At 41.9% G+C, this 16,034-nt stretch overlaps 1 long non-coding RNA gene across 2 annotated transcripts in view; it reads left to right on the top strand.

The window, feature by feature from the left end:
* Positions 1–205: 205 nt before the first annotated feature.
* The window catches only part of LOC140905889 (uncharacterized), a 95,561-nt gene continuing 79,732 nt past the window's right edge, over positions 206–16,034 (top strand). For both annotated transcript variants that reach the window (XR_012156973.1, XR_012156974.1), the window contains exon 1: positions 206–288. This is a non-coding gene — a long non-coding RNA (uncharacterized lncRNA). The remainder of the gene's footprint in view (positions 289–16,034) is intronic.

Here is a 16,034-nt window from a genome sequence, read left to right as displayed (position 1 = left end):
ATTTAGTCCCACTTGTCTGTGAGTCTTTCCTTTGCCTATAATGGGCTTTGGGTCAGGTTACCAGGTAGGGCCATATAGGCTGTAACACACAAATGCTGATTCCTCTGTGAATGCCTTGATTATACCAAATCTCCTCAGGGTGGCACTTTTCTAGGATCTTTTCCCTAGAAAACCTTTTGAGGAGCTGCTGCTCCTTTACATGTGCAGAATGATACAAGCAACTGCTTCCCTTAAGCAGCCATTTTATAGCTGTGTTCTGCTGGGCTGTATCTCCTTCTCCTCGCAATGGTAAGTAATCTTAGCTCCTGTTTACTTACTCTTTAATATTTCTGAGGGTGGTAGAGTCTTACACAATTGAGAGTCATCCATGAATTTCTCTGAAGTGATGTTTACTCTCTCAAATCCTTCCAACTTAATCCTTTGTATTTGTAAGTAGTCAGGATGAGCTCCACCCTGACATCTGGTGGTGAGTTGTGGCAAGTTGTGGAAAAGAACTTCAGGGCTGATCTCATTTGCATAGGCACACCCACCCCACCTAGCATGAGCCCATAGCTGCCCAAATGGTCACTTTGGCTGCTGTGGGATCCCCAGTTTCTCTGTTATTGGGGCAGGAAGAATAAATTGTAATTATCCTGATTATGTGAATCAAGGACAGTGGAACTGTACTTGGCCTTTCGTTATGATGGAGGGACTCACCATCAACTACGGAGCACTCGCTAGGGAAGGGACATGGGTTCCTAAACTCAGTGAATAGAGAGAGGCTGGGGGCAGGTATGGGGTTTCTGGGGAGGGTTTTACATGCTAATTGCATTGTCTCCTCTTTGTACTGTGGAATCTCAGAGCTAGTTTTGATTCTATTAGGAGTCTAGTTACAGGCTGCTGAGCTGAATTCACTTTGGGCTAATGGTGCACCAGCACTGAGGGTCCCCTACTACAGGCTGAAATCACAAAAGAGCTAAACTTACTAAGAGCTGAAATCACTGAGTGTTTTGTTAAGTAGTGGGGGAGCCTGAAGATATATTGTGGAGCAGTTTGTGGGACAGCTGACAGAACAGAGTGGTTTGTGGGATGGCTGGAGCAGGTCATGGGGCATGGCTGGCAGAGAGGAGCGATTTGTGGGATGGCTGGTGGAGTGGAGCCCCATGGAGAGGTGGGGCAATGGACTTTGGACCACGTAAGGTGCCCCTTAACCCCCTTGCCCATCTCCACCCAGGTTGGGAGGTAAAACTCTGCAGATAAACTGTTGAGCTCTGGTGCTTCACTGACCAGGGACAGAGACTTTTGTGTTGTTGGACTTTGGGTGACTTTGGGTTGCTGGACTCAAGAACTAAAGGGAAAGGACACACCCCAAATTGCTTGGGGTGGTTTTTTTGCTCATGGGTTGTGTTATGAATCCTGTTGGTGGTGTTTCCCCAACATAATGCCACATTGTTTCTTTCTGTTATTAAAAGGCTTTTCCTACACTCAGACTCTGTGCTTGCGAGAGGGAAAGTATTGCCTCTTAGAGGCGCCCAGCGGGGATGGTATATATTTGTCCCAGGTCACTGGGTGGGGGCTTGAGCCGGTTTTGCATTGTGTTATTGGAATGGAACCCCTAGATACTGAACCCGGCCCTTGTTGCTGCCAACTCTGACGGGCAGAAGGGTTACATATTTATCATAACTATTTGTTTAAACCCTTCAGTGCACATAAAGCCAAACCAGTCTGAACAATCTGGAACCCAAAATTTATTATAGATCCATGCTGCTAACATCCATCCTTTAATTACATGCTATATAGTGACTTTTTAAGAGATTTTTAAAAAAATTTGGTACCTCAGCTCCTTTTGAGCCATCATTAATTTCATCCCCCCTTCATTTGTTAATTTATGCACATACTTTGTCTCTAATACTACTTTCCCCCTTGACAAACTTTTAAATATTCATCTTAACACCTATAGTTGAGCATCAGCTCATTTATGTTAGTGGTGAAAGATCAAGTTACAACACATAATCTGAAAAATTCTTTCATGATGAATTAGAAATATCTCCAAAAATATCCTGCCCAAAAATAATCTAGATCATGCAACCACTGTGTGTCCCTGTATATTGTAGAAACCACTTCAAGCCAGGGGGTGCTGCACCCCCAGCATCCCTAGTTCCAGCATTTATAACTTAGTTTTTTTAAAAAACTAAGTTATAAAACCATAGACTACAAAAAAGGTTCCAGAACCTTTTAAAAAAGGCTATGTATCTGATAGAAAATAGTTCTTAGACCAAGATTCCTGGGCAATGTTTGAAAGCCAAACATTGGAGCACTAGGATATTTACATTGAAATGAATTAAAAGTTGTAGAACTGATTTTTTGTCAGTGTCTACACTTAGATAAATGGAGAAAGTAAAGCACAGCCAGGCTGCAAGAGCAGTGCTGCAGAATAGAAAACTTGTAATCTTTTCCCTGCTGTGAAGAAACAAGCATGAGCTGCCACCACCACAAATATTGTTTAAATTACACTTAAAACTTTACATTTTTTTCCAACTCTCTAACTTTGCAGGGAATGGCAATACACAGTGTGGCCATTTATTCTACCGTTTTTAGTCCCACTTGTCTGTGGGAGTCTTTCCTTTGCCAACAGTGGGCTTTGGGTCAGGTCCATAGGCTGTGACACAGAAACACCAATTCCTCTGTGACTGCCTGGATTTTTAGCAAATCTCCCCAGAGTGGGGTTGCACTTTTTTAGGACCTCTTTCCCAGATACCTTTTGAGGAGCTGCTGCCCCTCAACTGCTGCCCTCAAGCAGCCATTTTGCAGCTTTCTCCTATATTTCCTCTTCCAGCTAGTAAATATTCTTATCTCCCATGGTACTTACTGTTTAACATCTCTTAGTGTGGCAGAGTATCACAAACTTGAGTACGATCAGTGAATTTCATGGAGGTGATGTTTACTCTACCAATCCTTATAGCAACACACTAGAAACCTCCTTCCAACTTAATCCTTTGTATTTATCATAACTATTTGTATAAAGCCTTCAGTGAACATAAACCTAAGCCAATTTGAACAATTTGTATGATTTGGCTGCCAAAAATTGTTTGTTATAGATCTATGCTGCTAACATCTGTCATTTAATTATACTCTAAATAGTGATTCTTCTAAAAAGTATAGACCGGGGTGGCCAACCTGTGGCTCCGGAGCCACATGCGACTCTTCAGAAGTTAATATGCGGCTCCTAGGGGCGGGGGGTTTGTATAATTTTTGGTGGTGCCCAGAACAGGTCCAAGTCCTGTCCCCCCGCCACGCCTGCCTTGTAAGCCAATTTCTATATTTTTTAAAATAATGTAAAAATGTGAGGGCTGTGGGATGGGGCTGGTGATGAGGGGTTTGGGGTGTGGGAGGGGCTCAGGGCTAGGGCTCAGGGGAATGAGGGCTCTGGCTGGGGATGAAGGGTTTGGGGTGTGGGAGGGGCTCAGGCAGAGGGTTGAGGTGCAGGGGTGAGGGCTGTGGGGTGTGGGTGGGGATGAGGGGTTTGTGGTGTGGGAGGGGCTCAGGGCTAGGGCAGAGGGTTGAGGTGAGGGATGGGGTTGTCCCTTGCCCAGCGTGGGGCAGGAGTGGTGACTGCAAGCGGGGGACCCCCTGTGCTGGTGGAGGGTCCTGCCACAAAAGGGAAGGGTCCGAGGTGGAAGAGCAGGGTCAGGGCTGCCCCCACTCCACCCCTTCCCACCCCCGCCCCTGAGCCTGCCGTGCCCTCGCTCCTCCCTCCTCCTCCCCAGAGCCTCCTGCCTGCCACAAAATAGCTGATCTGGGAGGGAGAGGGAGGTGCTGATCAGTGGGGCTGCTGGTGCGCAGGAGGCACTGGGAGCAGGGAAACTGATGCGGGGGAACTGTTGACATATTACTGTGGCTCTTTGGCAATGTACATTGGTAAATTCTGGGTCCTTCTCAGGCTCAGGTTGGCCAACCCTGGTATAGACCATAGTGTTAATAAAGAAAATTGTTTAAATAAATAGATTGGGCTACTTTTGGGCTAGTTTTTAAGTGACTGTGGACTATTGACGCAGTAGCAAATAGCTCTGGGAATCATGGTTAAAGTTGCCCCCCCTCACCAAAATCTGAAATGGCATCCTGGCTAGCTGCCAAAGGAGGTGCCTAGCATTGGGACAGCAGGTAGTCTGAACAGCTAGTCCCCCACTCCAACCCCTTGCTAGTGCTGCCATGACTACCCTTTTTCTTTATAATGTGCTAGCTTGATCAGATCTAGGACAAGTATGTCTCCTTGCTCTGGGAATCAACCCCAAGCTCAAAGGGTAGACATAGCATTATGTTACTGTGAAAAAAAATTGAGGCAAGCAAATTTCTAGTGTTCTTGATTTTATGAAAAATATTTCCATTTGTAAAATCTATCTCACATTTCCATGTTCATATCACTTAACCATGCTAGCTCTGGAAGAGGCAGAGAGGTTTTTACATTTGAGAATACAGGAATCCACAGTTATTGTCTAAGGCTTGATTGCTTTCCTTTAGAAATGGAGTAAGGGATATAGAATGGCAAAGAGGAATAAGCAACATGAAAGGAGGAATAATAACCAACATGGTAAATTTGTTAGCCATAATATATTTAATAGCTTTGATTCTAGTTAGGTTTAGTGGCAGTTGCATGGTTTTAAATCAAGCTTCTTGTTGTGTAACAAGCTCAAACCATGAATAGCATGCCACTGCTTCATCAACCACTTTCTCCATTTAGTGAAAGCCAGGATAAGCAAACTTTACAAAATATACTGCAGGTCTCAATTTTTTAAAAAAAGTTTACTTTGGAATATTCCACCTACTGTGCTAATAGGGATCTTATTTTCAATGCTGAATGGAACAATGGCATGCATTTTAATAACAAAATGCTATAACTCCTGATGGAAAATTTAAAGTGGTGTACCCCTATTTTAAGATACGAAGTGGGCTTTCATCCATATAGCACACTAGGGACAACTCCCATGAGCTCCTGGACGGTCAGAGGCAGGAACCATGCCCTGAATTCAGAGATGGTATAGTGTGCAAGGCAATGGAAACTTACAGTCTTCCCTGAGTAAGGGGCAATGTGTAGTTAAGCAAGGACCAAACTCTGATGTAGAGTCACAGTTTGATTTTTGGTTCCCCATTGCTTGATGGAGGATTGAGCTGTGCTAGCCCTTTTCCTGGTGCAACTTACTTTCCCCCTCACTATTAGTGCTAGCTTAGCTGTACTGACCAATGCATTTAGGGAGAAGTCAAAACTATGCAGGAGGGTGAGTATCAACCCTGTGGTGGTTGATCTCGTCCAACCCCCTGTGCTGCTATATGCAGGTAACAAACACAGAAGAGTAAGGGAGCTCCTTATTAGTGTCCTGCATGAATGTACAGCCAGGGTCATGATCTGGCTCTGGTGTGAGTCACACATGAAGAGCCTGAAAATGGGGTAAGGAGGAGTAAAGTAGGAAGTGAAGCTACTTTCACATTCTTACACCCTCCTCTTAGTTCCTTTTCTTACAGCACTCCTCTATTCTGTCACCTTGACATGAGAATAATCACATTTTAGGCTCCGTTAGCCTCAGTTGCACTCTCAGGTGGTTTGTAAGTGGCTGTGGGTAAGTGAGTGTGAGTCTAAGCCTAAGGGAAGAAAACAAAGTTATAATGTGTGGCACACGTAAGGGCTGGGGAAGTTGTAAATTACATCAGCTTTAGTGTTCCTTAGACTTGCATCTGAAACTAGCTCTGAGTCTTTATTCCCTCTGTATCATGCCACCCACACCATGTTTCTAGATGAAAATATAAAATAATAAACAATATGCTGGACTACTGTGGCAGTGAAGGGGTACCTGGTAAATTGGCTCATTCATAAGATTGCTGAACCAAAGGGACCAAATACAGCTTACAAAAGAAATGAGCCTCTCCTGTATGGAAAATAACCATAGAAATACTGCATTTAATTAGTATGTGGGAGCCTTTTATAACACATATGTTGAGAGGGAATGGAAGTTCTCGCTGCCCTGATTCAAGCATTTTTTCTGTTTCAACTTCTATAACTAACTGTGACTGAAATTATGTGTTTTATGAGCCCAAGTTTTGTTTTACAGGTTGTTACTATTGCTGTCTGTGGATGGGTATCTTTGATGGGGCAGGATGTGTTTTCTGGTTGGTTATAGTTTTACTTCTGTTTTGAGGTTCCTTTGCCATATTGCATTATTTATTCAAGAGAAAAATATTAAGATTTTCCCTGAAAGAGTTTTAAATAACTTTTTAAAAACAGAGTTGTTTTCTGTCATTCCTTTTATTTTTTTGGCATCATACTGTCCCTTGTAAGTACTTCATGCTATGGAGAGAGCTCAATGGCAAATTGCACTCTAATTCTGTATATACTCTTCCACTCAACCATCACGTTAGCAGTTTCACATTTATGTAATTTGAAGTTGTGTCTTAGGCTCAATTGTTGGCCTTTTCTTTTCTCTTGAGCCCACCTATCGCTGAAGGAAACCTTATCTGTTAGGATCAGGGCTTTCTTAAAGTGTCCAATCAGCTCTGTGGGAGTAGGCCAGTCCAATAGTGCTCTGGTATACATATATCAATAGAATGAGGGAGAAGGGTTAAGGTAAGAGATAGAAAGCGTGAAAATGAGTGACAGGAGAATCAGAGGAGGGGTATTAGTTGATAGAGAAGGATGATGATTCGGGTCCCGATCTTGCATGGGTCCCGATCTTGTTTTTTCATGTGGGCAAACACCTGCCCTTGTGTGGAAACCCACTGACATCAAGAGGGCTCTGTGTGGATACAAGCACTTGCCCACGTAGAACAGCGGGTAGGATCTGGCACTCTGAAGGAAAGGAATAAGTAACTTGTGGAACTCCCTGCACGCAGATCATTTGATCATTAATTTAACATTACTAGAGTTAGGAATATGAAGGCATTTTTGTTATGTTTTCCTATATACACAGAGCAAAACACGTACTTTCAATTTCAAGTACTTACTTCAGAAATAAATAATATTCAGATAGGTATTATTGTGAAAAAAACAAGCTTTTATATAATGTTTTTCATCAGTAGCTCTCAAATGCTTGACAAAGGAAGTCAGTATTGCTAGCCACATTTCACAGATGGAGAAACTGAGGCACAGAGATGTGACAGGGCTTGTCAAAGATCACCCAGCAGGCTAGTGGTAGAGCCAGGAACAGAACCCAGGTCTTCAGGCTGTCTAGTGCTCTATCCATTAGGAAACACTGCCTTAGTTTAAATGACAGATCTTACATATGTCAAAGCATAAACATTATTGCTCAGTGAGCTTAACTCAATCTTGCTCTTCATAACAGTAGGTTTTTTATATTAACTTGTATTTCAATACACTAATATTCAAACAAAAAGGCCCATGTGCCTATCTTAATTGAAGGTTGCACAAAAATCAATCACATTTTTCTTTTTCCTCTGCTAAGGAAATGAAATCCAAAAGCTATGTTAAAGACAAGCAGTGTTATATCTGATGTTTTGTACCCACAAAAGTCAGGAAATTCAATGCTATTCACTTTCACAGTAGCTATAACTTGGCCAATACTATACGTACACTTTATACTGAGGAATAAAAGTTATCACAACATGTAGTAATACAATATACTGTACATATGAATAAGAGAAGTGTTGAATTTATGTTCTCACAGCAACTCTGTTTCTTAACTCTTGTGCATTTAAAGTTTCAGCCATCATGTTACATTTATATAGGGGTTTGCATGTAACTCTGTTATATTTCTCCTAGCTGGAAAAACAAACAAACTAGTGCAGCACCATAACTCAGGAAAGGAGTGAAATTATTAGGTTACAAACATGTGCCTTTCATTGCCTTATGTATGTCTAAAGAGTGCAGTTAAGTAACCGCAGTGCATTTGGGACAGTAGAGAGGTACACAAGCAAACATTATGACAGCACCACCCTCTAAGAAGATTCAGATTTTGAGGAAGGTCAATGGCCTGTGTTATACATGAGGTCAGATGAGATTGTAACAATGGTCCCTTCTGTCCTTGCAATCCATGAATATGAATATGTGCTCGACAGCTAGTCATCTACCTCTCTAGCTATCCTCTGACCCTCATCAAAATAGTATCTGAACACCTCAAAACCATAATGGATTTTAACTAAAGATCCTAGGATGATTCGAAGAATGGAAAACCTGTCTTATGAAAGGAGACTCAAGGAGCTTAGCTTGTTTAGCCTAACCAAAAGAAGATTGAGGGGAGATATGATTGCTCTCTATAAATATATCAGAAGGATAAATACCGGAGAGGGAGAGGAATTATTTAAGCTCAGTACCAATGTGGACACAAGAACAAATGGATATAAACTGGTCATTGGGAAGTTTAGACTTGAAATTAGATGAAGGTTTCTAACCATCAGATGAGTGAAGTTCTGGAATAGCCTTCCAAGGGAAACAGTGGGGGCAAAAGACCTATCTGGCTTTAAGATTAAACTCGATAAGTTTATGGAGGAGATGGTATGATGGGATAACATGATTTTGGCAATTAATTGATCTTCAAATATTCATGGTAAATAGGCCCAATGGCCTGTGATGGGATGTTAGATGGGGTGGGATCTGAGTTACTACAGAGAATTCTTTCCTGGGTATCTGGCTGGTGAATCTTGCCCATATGCTCAAGGTTCAGCTGTTAGCCATATTTGGGGTCGGGAAGCAATTTTCCTCCAGGGCAGATTGGAAGAGGCCCTGCAGGTTTTTCGCCTTCCTCTGTAGCATGGGGCATGGGTCACTTGCTGGAGGATTCTCTGGTCCTTGAAGTCTTTAAGCCATGATTTGAGGACTTCAATAGCTCAGACATAGGTGAGAGGTTTATCGCAGGAGTGGGTGGGTGAGATTCTGTGGCCTGCATTATGCAGGAGGTCAGACTAGATGATCATAATGGTCCCTTCTGACCTTAATATCTATGAATCCCTGTGCAGTAGGGAAGTTATCCTTATTTACAAATGTGGATCTGAGGCACTGTGTAGCTTGTGATTTGCTTAAGGTCACAAAACATCTGTAGTTGAAGCAGGAACTGAACGCAAGTCTCTTAAATCCCATCTGAGGTTTCTATCCACTAATTACCTCTTCTACCACTGAAAACATAGTGTGTGTGTGTGTGTGTGTGTGGGGTGGGCAAGACCATAGTTCACCTAACTAGTGCTCCTAGTTTCGAGCCATCCTTACAATTAGGGGATCAGAGGGTCACAGTTGTGACCAGCCTATAGGGGGGAGGCAAAAGTAGGTGTGTGGATATTCGTTGTATGCTCCCACTTCCCCTTTTGGACTTGTGCAGGGACCAGCCATGATCTAGCCTCAATTCAGATCAAAACAGGGACTTGATTCTACACTATCCTGTTAGTATTTGCAGACTCACCTTAGCTTTTCTTGCACACAATTCAAAGCTTAACTGATCTAGGTTATGAATTATCCAACAGCTTTCTATTAGCCTAGGCCAACAGAAGGAAGAGAGGAACCAAAATCTCAATTACACATACAAGTATGTTGACAATTAGTGAGGCCATAATAATAATTTAACAGTTTTTCAAGAAAATGAACCCTAGTGCTTTGAGAGCAGGGAGATTTATATTTGAGGTTATAGAACTACAGGGATGGGAAGGAACAAGTGTAAATCAATAATCAGCCATCTATTGATGGCAGAAAAGAAACAAGAAACAAAAAACAAACCAAAAGTAACCTGGAAGATAACTGACTTTTTAAACAAAGGAAATGCAGTAGAACTAATCTACATGCATTTCAGTAAAGCATTTGATACAGGTACACATGGGAAATTATTAGTTAAATTGGAGAAGATGAGGATTAATATGAGAATTGAAAGGTGGATAGGAGAGACTACAACAGGTCATACTGAAAGGTGAACGGTCAGGCTGGAGGGAGGTTACTAGTGGAGTTCCTCAGGAATTGATCTTGGGACCAATTAACATTTTTATTACTGACCTTGGCACAAAAAGTGGGAGTGTGCTAATAAAATTTGAGGATGACACAAAGTTGGGAGGTATTGCCAATATGGAGGAGGACCAGAATATCACACAAAATGATCTGGATGACCTTGTAAACTGGAGTAATAGAAATGGGATGAAATTTAATAGTGCAAAGTGCAAGGTCATGCATGAATTTGGGACTAACAACAAGAATGTTTGCTATAAGTTAGGGACATATCAGTTGGAAGTGATGGAGAAAGAGAAAGATCTGAGTGTATTGGTTGATCCCAGGATGACTATGAACCACCAATGTGATGTGGCTATGAAAAAGGCTATTGCAGTCCTAGGATGCATCAGGCAAGGTATTTCCAATAGAGACAGGGAAGTGTTAATACCATTATACAAGACACTGGTGAGACCTTATCTGGAATACTGTGTGCAGTTCTCGCCTTGTGTGTAAGAAAGATGAATTCAAACTGGAACAGCTGCAGAGAAGGGCTACTAGGATGATCCAAGGAATGGAAAGCTTACCTTAGGAGAGGAAACTCAAAAGCTTGGCCTATTCAGCCTAGCCAAACATAGGTGCTGAGTTTTATTTTCCCCAGGGGTGCTCACCCCTGCTCCACCCTGGGGCCCCACCCTCAATCTGTCTCTTCCTGCCCTGCTCCAACCCCCTCCCACATGGCCCTGCCCACTCACCACTCCCTGCTTTCTGCCCTCCCCCAAGCACTTCCCCCAGCCACCGAACTGCTGTGGCTGGTGGGTGCTGAGCACTCACAATTTTTTTTCCGTGGGAGTTCTATCCCCAGAGCACCCTTGGAGTTGGCACCTATGTAACCAAAAGAAGGCTGAGGGGTGATATGATTCCTCTCTAAAAAGACATCAGAGAGATAAATACCAGGGAGGGAGAGGAGTTATTTAAATTAAGTGCCAAAGCGAACACAAAATGTGGATATAAATTGGCCATCAACAAGTTTAGGCTTGAAATTAGACAAAAGTTTCTAACCATTAGAGGAGTTAAGTTCTGGAGCAGACTTCCAAGGTGAGTTGTGGGAGCAAAAAACCTAACTGGCTTCAAGACTGAGCTTGATAAGTTTATGGAGAGGATCATATGATGAGACTGCCTACAATGGCATGTAGTTGATCTGTGGCTGCGAGCAGCAAACATCTCTAATGGCTGGTGATGGGACACTAGATGGAGAGGGCTCTGAGTTACTACAGATGATTCTTTCCCAGGTGTCGGGCTGGTCAGTGCTGCCCACATGCTCAGGGTCTAACTGATTGCCATATTTGGGGTTGGGAAGGAATTTTCCCCCATGTCAGATTGGCAGAGACCCTGGGGTTTTTTTGCCCTCCTCTGTAGCATGGGCCATGGGTCACTTTCAAATTTAAACTAATGTTAAATGGATTCTCTGTAGCTTGAAGTCTTTAAATCAGATAGAGGAAGGGTCAGTGAGTCTCTGTGGCCTACACTGTGCAGGAGGTCAGACTAGATGATCATTATGGTCTCCTCTGATCTTAAAGTCTCTGAGTGTGCCTTAGGATCCAATCCTGCAGCCTATATTAAGGAAAGACTTCCCAATGCCAATGAAAGCTTTCCAGAGTCAGGACTGGTCCTTAGAGAATGTATAGCATTTTACATAAAATTCTGTCTTGTTTCATTAGTGGGTTTTTTGTGGGTGCGGGGTGGGGTAAGGGGGGGGGCAAAGGGGAAGCCTCCAGCTGGCTCCTCCACAAGTCTCTTTGAAGATCTCCTGAGTTTGGGTTGTCAAATCCCTGCATGTGAGAGCCATGATGGTTAACTCACACTTACAATGGAAGAATTTGAAAGAAACTTTGAGATCCCTCCCTCAGAGGAGAGGTTTGACAATATTACTGGTCTAGCAGATGGGGGAAGCAGTAGACATAACATATCTTAATTTTATTAAAGCTTTTGAAGTCCCACATGACATTCTCATAAGCAAACTAGGGAAATACAGTCTGAATGATTTTACTACAAGGTGGGTGCACAACTGGTTGAAAGACCATACTCAGAGTGGTTATCAATGGTTTGTTGTCAAACTGGGAGAGCGTATCTTGTGGGCTTCCACAGGAGTCACTCCTGGTCTGGTACTATTCAGTATTTTTCTTTAAATGTACTAATTAAACAGATAATGGAGTGGAGAGTATGTATATAAAATTTGCAGATGACTCCAGGCTGGGAGGGGTTGCAAGCACTTTGGACGACAGGATTAGAATTCAAAATGACCTTGATGAATTGGAGAATTAGTCTGAATTCAACAAGATGAAATTAAAATAAAGACAAATGCAAAATCCTTCACTTATGAAGGAAAATGCACAGCTACAAAATGGAGAATAACTGGCATGGCAGTAGCACTGCTGAAAAGGATCTGGGGGCTATAGTGGATCACAAATTGAACATGAGTAAGGCTATGATTTTGCCATGAATATTTTTATTAAAAATTACAGACAGGATGCGGGCAACAAGCAATAAATCATGGATCTATTGAAGCCAAAGGCCGAGCCCTGCTGCCTGGGACTGAAGCCCAAGCCCAAGCACTGCTACCCAAGGCTAAATTATTGGAATTTTCAAGAAGTCACAGAAGTCTCGTAAAATCACAGCTCCCATGACCTCCGTGACAGATTCGTAGACTTAAATATGAGTCAACAATGTGATACAGTTGCAAAAACTGCATTGTGAGGATTACTAACAAGTATGTTGTATGTAAGACACAGGAGATAACTGTCCTGCTCTACTCAACACTGGTGTGTTCTGTGTCCAATTGTGGAATCCACACTCCAGGAAAGATGTGGACAAATTGGAAGAGTCCAGAGGAGAGCTTCCAAGGGAGGCTGTGAAATCCCAATCATTGGAGGTTTTTAAGAACAGGTTAGACAAATGCCCTTCAGGGATGGTCCAGGCTCACTTGGTCCTGCCTCAGCTCCAGGGGCTGGACTTGATGACATCTCAACCCACCTTACATTTCTGATGCATTTCCCCCTTCTCTGAGTTTCTCTCTGAACATAGCCAAAGTCTGGACCTTTCTCCCATGAAACATCATTTTCTACTGGAAGATGGAGGAGCTGTCTCTTCATTACCTTAACTTCAGCTAGCAACAGCAACTGCTTTTGGAGAAGCTCATACAAATATACCGCAGTTTGCATCAGCTAATGGTGGTAGAGAAAAACACTGAGATGACTATAAGAATGCTCCGAAGAACTGAGGGCCTCAGGGAAGTTCCATTAAAGACAGTGAAGAGACTCCCATTGCAATCAGTGGAGTTCAATTAGACCCTAATGTGTTGTGTTAACAAACTGGGCTTTGTCCTCTGCAAGCTACCATGACACACGCCCATGTTCTATAGGCAGAAACCCACCATTACCTGAAGATAGTGGAAGCACTCCTTGCTGGATCAAAAGATTCTTCTAAGGAAGATGAATGCTAACCATTAATACCAAATTCAGAATTATACAGTAGATAGTCAAATGGATGGTAAAATTTACATTATTTTGAAACAAAGTTTTAATCTTTTAACATACCTACTGTGACCTACTGAGGAAAGAGTTGTCACATTATAATAGTGTGAAGATCATATTGATACTCCACATTTCCTATGACTAGAGTTATCTGAATCTCCCACAGATAGTCTGACATTTCCAGATGCACAGTCATCTGTACAGAAAGGCTGTTTTGTTAGAGAGCAGAAGAGAGTCTTTCACTGACTGCTTTTGAGTTTTACGTTTATAGCTATTGAACAAGACAGCATCAAATATCTTTTCTGATCTTAGTTACAGTACTACAGTGAGATGTATGTGGGTCATTTCAGCTTTGATATCCTGTATAAAGTCCCACCATGTGTTCATTAGCCCTCACGACCTTCTACTCAATCATTACTCTGGGACAAGAAATATAAAATGAAGAGACAAAACTTCATGCTGTTTTTCAGCAGTTTTAAATTTAGTTTTAGAAGTTTGTACTAGAGCCAGACATTTCACATATTTTAAAAAGGCAAGGATTTAAACTGACCTGTAGGGGTTGGCTTCATGTGTGATTAGGTGACTTGTACTCTGGGCAGTGTTGAATTCAAAAGACTATTTCTTGCTTATGCAAACAAATGGCTTTCTGCACATATAGTAGTTCACATTGTTGATGAGGACTTGCTGTTTAATTAAATATCTAATCAAAAATAGTTTTGTTTTGGTGCATTGCCACATGCATTGGAACAATAAATCTGCAAAGATTGCAAAGTTTTGGCCAAACAAAAATGACCTACCTTAGGACTTCAGGTTTGACTGAAAAACAAAACTAAAGAATCCAATGTGAAATGATGATAATACAACTTCCAAGGAATAACTGAGCTTAATAAAACTGCTCTTTCTTTATCATTCTTAAATAATTATAGCCACTGGTCCAGGATCTCCCTCTTGCTTACACTTGTGTAATTCGTTGGCCAGTTGTGCACTTCTGAGATCAGACCTTTGAGTATCAGAATTATGACAAAGTGAGAATACCCATTAAATATATATATATCCCTAGAGTTGTTGCTCCCCCAATGAACTTCGCTTTCAATAAGTATATTGTAGCATGTTATTTTCTCCCGGATTCCTCCTGTTCTTATAATAATACGATGCTTCTTTTTTGACATGTCAGCTTTTGTTCTTATTTGGGACCACTCATTTTTGAATTATTGATTGGTTATTTTTCATGATCGGTTTGATTGTGTTCTTCACATACTCATCACTTTGGGTCAAGCATAATCAGTGCTTTGGATCAAAGGCATTACAGGCTGAATCCTGATATACTCACTCAGGGTGAAATCCTGGGCTCATTGAAATCAATGGTAATATTTCTTAGCCCTTTCTCAAACAAAATGCTCATTAAAGTGAAAAGGAGTTTTTTCTTGTGTCTGACTATTACATAAATAAGTGAAAAGGAGTTTTTTCTTGTGTCTGACTATTACATAAATAACATAATATTTAAGTCCTTAATAATATTTACCTACCTCAGAGGGGGAACTGTCTATAGATGAGATTTTGTGCAGCTGACAGGGAGAGGGCTTTACACCCCTTTCTCCCCAGAACACTGGAAGCAAGTATGGATGACAGTGAGACACAGCAGCCTATTCCCTCCAGTGGGAGGGCTGCCATGCCCATAGAGAAGTTATCTCTAGGAAGGGTGGTAGAAACAGGGTGCCTGGCACAGCTGTGTGAAGGAATGAGTATCCGAGATTGCTGAACTGGAGAACTAGCAGGACTGGGAAAGAGGTTGCCTTGGGCAATTGTTAGGTGAGTGTGGGTGATGAGTGAGTGCCTTGAGCAGGGAAATTAGAAGTGTTTTGGGTGAAGCACCACATGCATAGCCCAGGACAAATCATGTTCAGCACCATTTCAAAACCGATAGTCTATAAAACTGTAGTGACACAGGCTCCTGGAACTAAAACGAGAAAAGCATCCATTACTTAAATAAAAATCTGAGAGGAAACAAGCACTTTTTCTGAAACCATCATTGAATGCATTTTGGCCTTGCCCGGATTTCCAACTATGCAGTGCTCAGCATTGGTTGAACTGCACTGATTGCTCCTAGCTGTTCTGTGCAATATGTACATTTTCTAGAGAGACAAGGTGGGTGAGCTAATATCTTTTATTGGATCAACTTCTGTTGGTGAGAGAGAGAGAGAAGCTTTTGAGCTACACAGAGCTTGTTATATTTGCAATACCAAAGAAAAGCTTCCTGCTGTATGTCTCCAATGGCAGAGCTGAAAGTGCAGTGGCCGTCTTTACTGAGAATAAGAGAAACTAACAGGAAATATGAGGCAGCCATCTTTGTAGATAATAGTGCATATACTAAAGTTACTGGAAACAGTTAAAGGAGAATAGATCATAAAATCTGCTGGAATAAAGGTACATAGAGAAAGAGAGGGGGGGAAAAAGCAGCCATAACTTAGATAAAAAGCTGAAAGAAAAGAATGTACAGGAACAGCTAGTAAAAAAAAATACAATAATTTAAAAAGACAAAGCGAAAAAAGAGCACACATGTGCAAGTGCAAAGGGTGTTTGCATTACACGTATGCCCAGTGAGGGAGTATCCATGAGGA

The sequence above is a fragment of the Lepidochelys kempii genome, chromosome 2 (genome assembly GCF_965140265.1).
Source record: "Lepidochelys kempii isolate rLepKem1 chromosome 2, rLepKem1.hap2, whole genome shotgun sequence".
NCBI lineage: Eukaryota > Metazoa > Chordata > Testudines > Cheloniidae > Lepidochelys > Lepidochelys kempii.
This window is presented reverse-complemented; position numbering and strand designations above follow the sequence as displayed.